Here is a 12,376-nt window from a genome sequence, read left to right on the forward strand (position 1 = left end):
AACTGGAATTGATCACTCAGTGAGAACAGAACTAGAGTGTAGGGAGAGCCCCATATCAAGCAAGTAGTTGTGGCCAAGTGATTAAGGTGATGGACTAGAAATCCCTTGGGGTCACGTTATGCAGGTTTGAATCCTGCTAACTATGGAGGAAGTTGTGGTTTTTTAATTTCAACAGAGCTGGATCTTGTCTCCTGAGGCGGCAAGCTGCAGGGGGTGCTCTGCTGGTTGCTGCTAGGGGGGCAGGCAGGGTGCCTTCTGTGGCTTGCCTGCAGAAGGTCCATGGGTCCTATGGCTTCAGTGGACCTCCTGCAGACATGCCTGCAGGAGGTCCACTGAAGCTGCAAGGCCAGCGGACCTTCTGTGCTTGGAGCGGCAAAATGTCTAGAGCCGCCCCTGCTTGTCTCACTCTCAAGCTAGGTGTACACTAAAGGGTAACGTGGCTTTAGTTAAAGTGGTTTAATTGAACAGCTGTTGCATGTCCACCCTGTGTCACCAGAGCACATCCATGCTAGAATCTCTTGGATTGCCGCAGAGAGCAGTGCACTGTGGGTAACTATCCCACTGTACCACTGGCTGCAGGGTGCTTTGGGAAGGGTTTGCAATGCCTCATGGGTTGGTACAGCATCACATGATGCAGGTTTCTCTATCCCATTGTTCTATGGGCATCCTACTAGATTGCCAGCTGCTTTTCAACTGCAATGTGCATGGTGGGGTAGAGAGTGTGTGTGTGCGTTGCGGAAGAGTGAGTATGTCGGCACACTGTCTCTAAGTTCAGACAGCAGCTGGAAACAACCAGTCCTGCGGCAGGGGACAGGGGACAGCCTCGACATCAGCCCCCCTTTTCTCACTGGCTCAGCTCAGCACAGCATGCTCTGTCACATACATACACATGCACACACTGCTGCCTGCTCAGCTCTGTGTCAAGGGTGTTGGAACAGGGGGGTTAGAAGGCCATGGCCCCATCACTCTTTACTGGCTGTTAGGACAAATGATGGGGGCGGGAAAGGGTGCAGTCTTGGGGAAGAGGTGTTCTGTGGGTGTGGCCTCGGGGGGAGAGGTGTTGTGAGTGTGGGTCCTTAGGGAAGGGGTGTCATGGGGGTGCCACAGTTCAGACAACGGTGCCCTCCCCACTGTAAGGAAGCTTCTGCCGTCCCTGCTCTGTATTCGCAGAACGGGAGAGAGCAGCATTCCACGGTAGTGATTTGCTCCCTGGGGCTCCAGCAGTGGGGCTCAGGAGGCGATTTAAAGGGCCTGGGGCTCCGGCCGCTGCAGAGAGCCCTGGGCCCTTTAAATCACCAGCCTGGGGAAGCCGGGCCGGGCTGGCACAGCGTACCGGCTCTTCCCGGTACCCCATACCGGAACGTGCCAGCTTACTTTCACCTCCGGAAGGTCCTCACGTGGATCAATAACTGGTTAAAAGATAGGAAACAAAGGGTAGGAGTAAATCGTCAGTTTTCAGAATGGAAACAGGTAACTAGTGGTATCTGTATTGAGACCAGTACTAGTCAATATATTCATAAATGATCTGCTAAACAGTGAGTTGACAAAATTTGCAGATGATCCAAAACTACTGAGGATAGTTAAGTCCAAAGCAGACTGTGAGGAGTTCAAAAGAGATTTCACAAAACTGGGTGAAAGGGCAACAAAATGGCAGATGAAATTCAATGTTGATCAATGCAAAGTTATGCACATTGGAAAACATAATCCCAACTATACATAGAAAATGATGGGATGTAAAATAGCTGTTGCAACTCAAGTGAGAGATCATGGAGTCACTGTGGATAGTTCTCTGCAAACATCCACTCAATGTGCAGCGGCAGTCAAAAAAGCAAACAGGATATTGGGAATCATTAAGAAAGGGATAGATGATGAGAGAGAAAATCTTATTGCCACTATATAAATCCATGGTACGCCCACATCTTGAATATCACGTGCAAATATGGTCGCCCCATCTTAAAAAATATGTATTGGAATTGGAAAAGGTTCAGAAAAGGGGTATGGAGTGTCTGCTATATGAGGAGAGAATAACAAGACTGGGACTTTTCAGCTTGGAGAAAAGGTGACTGGGGGGGATATGATAAAGGGCTAGAAAATCGTGACTGGTGTGGAGAAAGTAAATAAGGAATGTTACTTATTCCTTCTTATAACACAAGAACTAGGGGATCACCAAATGAAATGAATAGGTAGCACATTTAAAACAAACAAATGGAAGTATTTTTTCCACAACGCACAGTCAACCTGTGGAACCCCTTGCCAGAGGATGTTGTAAAGGCCAAGACACTAACAGGATTAAAAAAAAATGCTAAATCAATTCATGGAGGATATGCTCTGAGCCAGGATGGATAGGGATGGTGTCCCTAGTGAGCCTTTGTTTGCCCCAAGCTGGGAATAGGTGACAGGGGATGGATCACTTGATGATCTCCTATTCTGTTCATTGCCTCTGAAGCACCTGGCTTTGGCCATTATGGGAAGACAGGACACTGGGCTAGATGGACCCAGTCTGACCTAGTATGGCCGGTCTTACATCCTTATGCTCCTTTCATACAGATGTCTGGGATTGTGCCTCACAATGTGTCCCTGAGGTCTCAGCCAAAATGCCCCAGACAGGCAAACACTCTGGGCTCCTGAAGCCTCTGCCCCCCACCTAGTGCCCTATGGCTCATCCCTGACCCTTGCTGCTGCTCCTTGCTATAGAATGTGAAAGGAGCAGAAGCAGCGCAGGAGCCTTCTGGGGACGCAGATCTGAGGCTTTGGGAGAGACACATTGTCTGAGACATCAGAGCGCTGTAAACCATGCCGCCACCCCCTCAATCAGGGGCCTGTTCCAGCCCTGAGTCTGGGCTACTGGAATCCCTCCCACAGAGCAGGGTGCCCACAGATTACAGCCTGAAAATAGGCATGTGAAACTAACTCCTGCTTTCCCTGACAGGGCCTCCCCTAGACCAAGTGGCATCCCAGGCAAGAAGTGTCTTCAGTGCCCACCCCCCAATACGTTAAGCTTTTGAATATCTTATTTTTTATTGCATTTGTAGCTCATTTCATGATTTTGATGTACAATTTGGATGCATGATTCTCTCTGTCATATAAAATGATAAATTTGCAGGCTAGGATCTGTAAACCTGTATTTATTCATGCCATGTATAAACAAATAAAACAAATTCATTTCCTCTGAGCATATAGAAACTTTTTAATTTTAACAGTAACTGAAATGTACTAACATCTAGAAATGGAACTGTCACCAGCACAGGGAGGGCCAGTATTAAATAGTGTTACAATAGGAGACAGCGTTAGGATGTTAACCCTAGTGCTTTAGTTCAAAGGTCACTTTTCTCGTCTTTGCCCTCATGAACTGAAGCACAACATTAGAGAGATCTAAAGATTGGCCAATGGGATTTTCAAGTGCTAAAATAGCAAGTGATGTCGGTCTCTCATTGGCCAGCATCTATTGAAGATATGGTTTAATGAGCCGGAGCTTCAAGGCGAGGATGGCTCTGTCCACTGCCTTCTGTCGCACTGCTGGGCACCAAGTCCCTGTTGGCCAATATGTGAAGCTGGGAGAAGAGAGTGGGGTGGCAAGTGGTGGCAGGACTTTTGCCACCAGGGTCTAGCTCCCCAACTTCCTCCTCATACCGCTGGGCCCAGTCGCCTTCAGGAAACCCAGAAACTAAGACAGGAATAGGGCGAGGAAGTGAGTAAAGCCGAGCAAGGAAGACAAAAGTTAATCTTGCCTTCATGGGCCACTCTCAATGATGTCCTGTCTCTGTGCCACAGCTGACAAAAACATCCCAGACAGAAAAGCAGCAGGCTGGAAAGTAATCTAGCAGCTGCTGAAGTAGTTGAGTTGGATGAGTACTAAACTAAAGGTCCCTGGTTCAATCCCAGACCTTAGAGTTCTCTTCTATCCCCCTGTGTGCAGAGCTAGGGTGTTTCTGAAAGTGCAGTAGTTCCTTTATCTGCCATGAGTCCCTCATTTTAGACTATGCAGCAGGAAAAGACAGTGTGGGCTTCTGCTCCGAGTTGGCCCACCTAACCTTTCATTCATCTCTTGCTCTTTGTCAGCAAGGGGAAGAAAAATAAGCTCTCCTTCAAGCCGGAGTCAGAAGGGTGACATGAGGATGACTTCCTGAGCCCTGGCTCCAGTCCTCTGCTCTACCAGCTGACCTATTGGAGGGCTGCCACCACATTCTCTAGGTATGCCCATTGGTGTATACCAGAGTGAGTGCCTGCTAAATACATGGAGTTTCTGTAGTGTAGGGATTAGCACATTTGTCTAACACACAAAAGGTCCCTGGTTCAAAACCAGCCAGAAACATACGGGTTTCCTTTTCCCGGATCCCCTTGCCGTCCAGGAAGGCCCTCTTTTTTCTGCTATTGGCCTATCCCTGGGATAACTCCAACTCCTGCATGACAGAGGGTGCTGACGTCAGTGGAGAAAGCACCTTGGTGTCAGCCTGGAGAACCTAAAGCAGTTAGGCATGTCACCTTTTGGAGGCTTGTGGCTTGGCCTCCTCTGCCCTGGAAGGTTGGCCTATAGAGGCTGTCACTTCCTGCTGGCCTCCTTTGCATGACTTGCAAGAGGAGGCAGTGAGGCAGGAATGGGGCAAAAGAGGAAATTCAAGCTGAGAAAGGCAGGGCAGAAGCGGTGCAGCTAAGTGGGGTTAGCAGAGCACCACCATTCGCTCTGCCACAGCCTGGGGAGGTGGAGCTGGCTGCTTGGAGGTAGACTCCTGTGCCTGCCTCTTGGCATCCCAGGGATGGCTACTTGCAGCCCAGGAGAAGGATGATGGTTCTGGGAGAAAGGAAAACGAGCAAAGCTGAGTCCAAGTGGAGAATGGCTACTTCTTTATGGCCACTCTGGGGGCGTGATTGCGTGATTGATGGCTTTAGAGGTGGGGGCTGGGCTGGCTTTGAGCAACTGGGATGCAGGAAGCCCCCACCTACGCTTCTGAGGGCCGAAACCATGGAGATGCGGTTGGCTTCTGGGAGATAGACCCCTTTGCCTGCCTCTTGGCATCCCAGAAATGGCTACTTGCAGGCCAGGAGAAGTGGGGTCCTGGGGGGAAGGAAAAGAAGCAATGGTGAGGCTGAGTGGGCTCCTTTCTGGCTGAGATGGTGGGCTCTGGGGGGTCTGGGAGTTGCCTGTAAGCCATAAGTGAGTGGATTTGGTGCAGTGAAAACCGCTGCTCCATTCTGACCGACCTGAGGGCACAATGGACGACTTGGGAGTGGGGGCGGGAGGCTGGCTGTGAGCAAATGGAATCCAGGAAGCCCCAGCCTGCCCCTCCAGGGGCCCAGTCTTCTTCTCTCCTGCCATGGGGAGCCCAGCCTTAAGCCTGCCCAGCATGTGCTGCAGCTCGAGCATTAAGCCTTCCTGTGTGCATAACCTAACTACTGCCTAGTGTAATAAGGTGTAAAGTTTAGATTGTAAATTTTTCTTTGGTAACTTTCTTTGATCTTTTATGCCTATCACTTATAATCACTAAAAATCCATCTTTCTGTACTTAATAAATCTGTTTTATGCTGTACTTAAACTAGTGCATTTTGCTTGAGAAAAGTTGCTTGGGAAATCTCAGCTCCATTACAAGGCTGGTTCATGTACTATTCACAGTGAGGGAGGGGGGGACTCTGCTTAATAAACTCACACCGATCAGGCTTCCGACTAGGACAAGATGGTATAATCCAGGGGTGCAAGGCTTCAGAGCTGGGGAGAATTGGCCGAAGGCTCTCTATCATTAGTTTTGTGAGTGGCTGAGAGAAGCATTCATGTAACTCAGTTGGATTTGCCCATACCTGTGGATGTCTGTGTAAGTGCAATATGTGCCAGAGATTCGCAGCCTGTCACAGCATCACAGTGTGAGAGGGAGTCCTGGTGGTAGGACAAAGGGCTCAGGGGTACCACCTTTCAGGTTGCATCCCCTAGGTCCCATCACAGATTTTCAACAGCCACAGCAGATGTTCACTGAGATAGTGAGAGAGATGCCAAATAGTGATCTCCAGGGCCTGCAGACATCAAACGATGAGGAATTCTGCACACAGAGAGGACCCTGCTAGTGGAAAATGCCTTTGGAAAAGCCCCTTCTGTCACCAGCTGTGGTCATACAGTGCTCACTGCTCTGCGTTGTGGCCTCAAGAGCCGTGGATGCAAACTGAGTTACGATGACCTTTTCCTTGTCTCCACGTTTCTTAGGTGCCTCCTTCCAACACTTGTCAGAAAAAACAACTGGTTTCTTTTGGAAGTATTTGCATTGCAAGGCAGAGGCAATCTTCTCTGCTTCCTCAAAAGATTGACCAAACGGTGGGAAGAGCAGACACATTTGGCAAGGCACCACTGGGCGCTACATCCCTAACCTCCACTTTACCTGTCAGGTGCCTTGGCCAACTTAGCTGCGGTGCCGCTCTCTGGGACTTTTCTCCCAGCTGCTCCAGTTCTCATGACTGACAATCAAAAGGAAGGTGACATGGCCTCTGTGTGTGGACATCTCCAGCAAATCACAAGGACTTGTGGCACAGGCTCTCGTGTTCCAGCAATTGCAGTCGATTCAGCCGCCATGCCAATGCCAGACACAGCAGCCTTTTGATCAGCTCCAGGCTTGTGATTTGATTCTTTCCAATGCCTCTCTCCAAAGAAGCCTTTTCCTTAGCAAGCAGTTACTTGGATCCCAAGGGAGGTCTCTTCTGGTTTGTAGAAAGACACAGGAAAATGTGAGCAGAGGAGACAAAAGCCATACAACAAGGCATCACTGAGAGTTGAACCCAGGATCACTTGCTTACTAGACAGGTGCTTTAACAAGCTAAGCCATGGTGCCTGCTTCACGAAAGTGTTTACAACTGTTCTATTTGAAGGTCCAGTACAACACCTGCAAATTACAAAGTACAGACGTTCCCCATTTCCCTCAAGACTTGCAGACCTTGAAGTGTCTGGCTCTTTGTGCATAGAAAGCCAGAGCTGAGTTGACAGAGGGCTTCTAACATGTGCTTCTCCCACCAGTCACTGTGATCATATATTGGTTAGTGATCTGTGTTTCAGTTGCAGCAACCTCGGCTCAGTTCTAAGTCATGGTAACCTTTCCTTCAGCTCTAGATTTCTCATTTGCTGCTTTCCGAGTGTGGTGGAGTGGCTGCCCTAAACAAGCAGTAGAAAGATTAAGGCAGCCTTGCAGAGGCAGCGCAGAACCCAGCCAGTCGGGAAAGGGCTTATTGGGAGAGCCAGTCAGGAGAAGGCTTGCTGGAGCAGCCCATATATAAAGGGCAGCTCAGCACAGCAGGAATCAGTCACTCCTTGGAGTTGGAGGAGGAAGGAGAAGGAGAAGGAGGGCACCATGATCAGAGTAGGGCTGGGTGGGTAAGGGGAGAGTGAGTGACCTCCTGGCCGACTACTGCCAGACTGAGGCATTGATACAAAGATGGAGGAAGGTGCTAGGTCTGTGGGGAAGTGGTCCAGGGAAAGAGATGGTGGGGGTTGGAGGTGCACCCCTTTTGCCTCAGTCACCATTGACACAGGTGGTTATACCCTGGACTGCAGCTGGCCATTGAGGCAAATGTCTGGGTAGAGGACAGCTGCCCCCAGGAATGGGGGAAAGAATTGAGTGGGGCACAGCCAGAGGGCTGTGTCCATAAGAGGACACTGAAGTCCTAAGAGAGACATGAGTCCTAATGCTAAAACAGATAGCAGCCAAATGCCACTGGATGAAGGTGCACTAGTGGACCAGAGCTAATTGCCAGGACGGCCAACAGGAGACACTGCAGTGGTGAGACATGCCCTATGGCACCAAGACTTAGCCGCAAGGAAGGCTCTCTCTGTCTTGAACCACCACTTAGAAAGATTCTGCTGACAGATCTTTTCTTTTTATGAAAAGAGATACAAAAAAGGAGCCAATAAAGACACTAGGTTCAGCAAGGAAGAACTGGCAGGCCAAGCCAAGATCTCCTGGTTAGTAGGAAGGCTCTTCAGCCAGCTCTTCCCAAAGACCACTATCCAGAGGCCTTTGGACAGTCACTGCAGATGTTCATCACAAGAGAGACAAAGAGATGCCAAAATAGAGTTCTCTACTGCCTGCAGCCATCAAGCTACCAGGAGTTCTGTGCACAGAGAGGCCCCTGCTGGTGGAAAGAGGCTTTGGTAGAGACTCTTCTGACACCAGCTGTGGTCATACAGCATTTAGCACTCTGTATTGTGGCTTCAACATCCACAGATGCAAGTTCAGTTAGGGGATGTTTTTCTTGTCTCCACATTTGTCTTGTGGCTCCTTTCAACACTTGTCACCAAAAAGACCTGTTTCTTTTGCAAGCAATGTACAGCTAGGAAAAGGCAGACTTCTCCATTTCCTCAAAAGATCCCCAAACTGCGGGGAGAGGAGATGCATTCAGCCAGGCACCACTGGATGCTGGATGCTGAATCTCCTCTTTATTCAGCAGGTGTCTGTGAAGGACATAAATCTACACCGTGCAGAGGTCAAGAATAGGAGTTTATTACACACAGCACTGGCGGAGTGTCACCTTGCTTATTAGGCTCAGAGACGCTGCCAATCAATTGATTACAATAGAATATATAGTTTTCCATAGGCGGAGGAAAGTGACGGGGTAGGCAGTTCCACACCCTGGAATAGGTTTTGCACCAATACAAGATAGCACAGTAGCCAATGGTTAACAGGTTACATAATGTCTCCATCAATGGTCTCAAGTTAGCAAGTTAACATTTAATTAATACTTTGAAAAAATGTTAGTAGTATAAAATATCTATGTTGAATTCTGATTTGAGGTCCATAGGAATGGAGCAACTTTTTTGATTGTCCAACAGGTACATTCCTAGGGGTTAAAGCAAAGAAACAGTGAAAACATATAGCAATAAAGATTGTTTTCTGTGTGTCTAAAGGCAAGGCACTGGTCTCTTGGAAGGGAGGTGGAAGGATGCCATATCTTATACTGACATGTACCAACTTCTCAAACTCAAGGTTGGATCTGTGAGAAGAACGTCTCCCTACAGAAGAGACTAACAGAATAGGAAAAGAGATTCTTTGTTCAATCTGCAACTCTGAATAAGACACAATTATTTAGTTCTTAGCTCCAACACTGGGCAATTTGCTGACCAGGCCTATCTTAGCACGCAAGGCTTTCTGTTTACCCAGCTTTCTCTTAGCTGATCACTATTTGCTAGGCCTCTGGTCCCTTGACCATACTATGGACTTTGGATCTGGAAAAGAGCTGGCACAATCCATAGACCAGGTTGTTCTATAAAATGCACATGGATTTGAACTCTTCATATCCAGTAATGGCAAAGTTCTTGGTTCGAGCTTGTAGCAGTGATGGAATAAACTGCAGGTTCAAATCAAGTCTCTGGAGTCCATCCACAGCTGGGATGGGTCATTCAGTTCTTTATAGAGAACTTCAGTTTGTAGCAAAGTCCCTCCAGAGGTATGAAGCAGGATTGAAGACAAGATGGAGATGAGGCATCCTTTTCTAGTCTCTTGCCATGTGGTCTTTGCTTTCTTTGTCCCAAGAACACTCTATCCAGCACGTGGCATAGAAAAACCTTGAAGTTCTGTCCAGAGGCAGGTCCCTGCATACCTTGCTGAGTCACAAGGCGTATCTGCCTTCTCTCAGTGGGTCAGTTGTATAACTCATGGTCCTTAATGAGCCATCAAGCAGAACTAACTAGGCAGAACTAACACCAACTTGTCTGGCTGGAGTGTTCCCAGGAAGCATAGCACAAGTTTGAAATATCTGCAGCATAGAGCCAATATTCATAACATCAACTACAAAAATGATACACATGTAGAGATAGCATAATTATAATCAGCCAATCATAACCTCTCCATAGATCCCTTATACGACAACCTTTCTACAATATTGGCTGCAAGTATATGAGTGGTTGCAACAGTGATCTATAGTTACAGATTATGTCAATAACATCACAGGAGGTGACATGGCATCAGTGAGACTGATACTGGAATACTGCCTCCAGTTTTGGTGTCCTCATTTGAAAAAGATGTTGTGAAATTGGAGCTGGTGCAGCAAAGAGCCACCAAATGTTCTGAGGGCTGGAGAAAAAAGCCTTCTAGTAAGCTATTGAAAGAGCTCAACCTGTTTAGCTTATCAAAAGAAGATTGAAAGGTGACTTCATTGAAGTGTTGAAGTGCCTAAATAGAGAGAAAAGATTGGCTATTAAAGGGCTCTTTAGTCTAGCAGAGAAAGGCATAACAAGACCCAGTGGCTGGAAGGTGAAAAGAGACAAATTCCTATTACAACTAAGGCACAAATAGTCAACAGTGAGGATGATTCACCACGGGAACAAGCTACCAAGGAAAGTGGTGGATTCACCATTTCCTGATGTCATTTAATGAAGACTAAATGCCTTTCTGGAATGTGTTTGCCCCAAAAGTAGCTGTTGTGTCATACAGGAGGCCTGTGATATGCAGGGGGTCAGATTAGATGCTCTAATGGTCTCTTCTGGCCATAAAGTTGATTAATTTCGAGTGTTCTTCTTCCCTTTAATTGATTTGACTAGAAAAGCGCCGTCACTGTTTAGAAGGTAAGAGCCTCCTGGAGTTTGAAACCTGTTCAGTCTGATCTATCTGGTGAGAGTTGAATTCTAGGCATGGAAAATACAAGCTTAAGGAGGCAGAATTTTATTCTGCGCCTGGGATTTTATCCCTTAGAATCACTGGGGACATTAGGGTTTGTCCTTTTCGTTTCACCTTTTCCTCCATCCATTCCTCCCTCCTTTCTCTTTGTCTCTTGCTTCTTTTGTCGTTTCTCCTGTTCCCCTCCCAACACCAGGAGGGGTGTGTGTGTGTGTGTTGCGGGAGAGTGCTCTGCAGGTCCCTCTGTGGGAAGTCCACCCAAAAATGTGGGGCTGAAGTAGTGCTTGGGCAGTGATCCCCACCGGTGACCTGGGCCATCCTTTGGGCTCTCTGGTGAGAACCCTCATCCTCCCGTCCTCAGTCTCTACCCTGATTGGCTGAACAGGGGGTTATTGACAGGGAGGAGACTCAGGTCCTTGTTGTTCTCTCTTAAGCCCAAGTAAATAAGTCATAACTAGTCACGTTTGATGAATTTTGCTGCTTCTCTGCATTAATTGTCTCTGAGCAGTTCATGATTCTCTCTAACTTTGCAATTCTCCTCAAATACTTGCTGAATAATTACTGTACACTGTTGTTGGTCTGGAGCTCATGTGAGAGCACTTTATTCAGGTCATTCAATGTATGAAATTCAAGATCTGATGGTCAGTTTGAAAATCAGGGCTCTTGAGTCCTAGTCCCAACTCTGCCACTGACTGACTGTGTGACCTAAGACAACTCAATTCTCCTTTCTCAGCCTTAGCTTCTCCCTCTTTCAAGTAGGGATAATAATGATCCACTCCTATCTGCCTCAACACACACACGGTCTCTCCCCACACACAGTCTCCACACTGCAGTTGAAAGGCAGCTGGCAATCTAGTAGGATGCCCATGGAACAATGGGATAGAGAAACCTGCATCACTGAAAGTGCAGCTGTGAAGACACCACACACCAACCAGCTTTCCCTTGCTGGTAAGACTCAAACCTCCACAGAAAGATCCCTATGGTGTCATAGCCCAGTTCCCTAAGCCCTCAGCCACAACCACTTAACACAAGGGCCTTTCTACACTATAATTCTATTCTCACTGAAGGGTCATTTCCAATTGTTTGCTCAGACCAGCTTCCCCAGCACACGCACTGCTGTGCAGCTCTGTAAGTGCGGCCATGGCTGAACAGCAAGAATTCCTGCCCATTTCCCTACTGGCTGGAGCATGGTTAGAGTGTGTTTGTGGTTAATGATGTTGCTGTAGATTCTTCATTCCCTGCCTTGGGAATTCATACAGTCCCTTTCCCAACATATTTCCAGAACATCAGTCCCTGGCTGAGGTCTCCTGGGCAGTGGAAAACATCCCTTGTTTGGTGCTGCCAAGAGGATCGTGCAGAGCTGAGACGTCCCTGGGCTTGGATCAAAGGGGGAGTTGGATGGAATTTATCATACAACCCTCCCTGCTCCCCAGAGGGGCAATGGCTGGAGAATCTAGAGAAGGGGGAGTCATTCCTCACCTGCACTCCCAGAAGAGCTGCTAGGACTCCTTCCTGCCAGCTACTCACCCCTGGATTCACCCTCAGCTCCTGGGATCTTTCTGCTCCAGAGTCCTGGGGTGGGGAGGGCATCACTGCACAGTCTGAAATACAAGGTAGGTTTCTGGAATTGAAGGAAGGAGCAGAAAATGGAGAGGAAAGAAACACAGAGAAAACGTCTCATCTCTCTCCCCTCCCACTCCCAGCAAGAAATGATATCAAGGACCAGCGTTAGTGGAAATGGTGCCCTGGGGAAAACTTGTATTTTGGCACTTCCCCATTGCCCTTGGATGATCCTC

At 48.0% G+C, this 12,376-nt stretch overlaps 1 protein-coding gene and 1 non-coding gene across 2 annotated transcripts in view; one reads left to right on the forward strand and one right to left on the reverse strand.

Moving 5' to 3' along the window:
* LOC115650666 (zinc finger protein 501-like) overlaps nt 1–12,376 on the reverse strand; it is a 1,041,190-nt gene that overhangs the window by 938,730 nt on the left and 90,084 nt on the right. The gene's annotated exons all lie outside the window — the stretch shown is intronic.
* On the forward strand, nt 4,240–4,312 carry TRNAV-AAC. The gene has a single exon. It is a non-coding gene; the product is annotated as a tRNA-Val (tRNA).

The sequence above is a fragment of the Gopherus evgoodei genome, chromosome 4 (assembly GCF_007399415.2).
Source record: "Gopherus evgoodei ecotype Sinaloan lineage chromosome 4, rGopEvg1_v1.p, whole genome shotgun sequence".
NCBI classification, from domain to species: domain Eukaryota; kingdom Metazoa; phylum Chordata; order Testudines; family Testudinidae; genus Gopherus; species Gopherus evgoodei.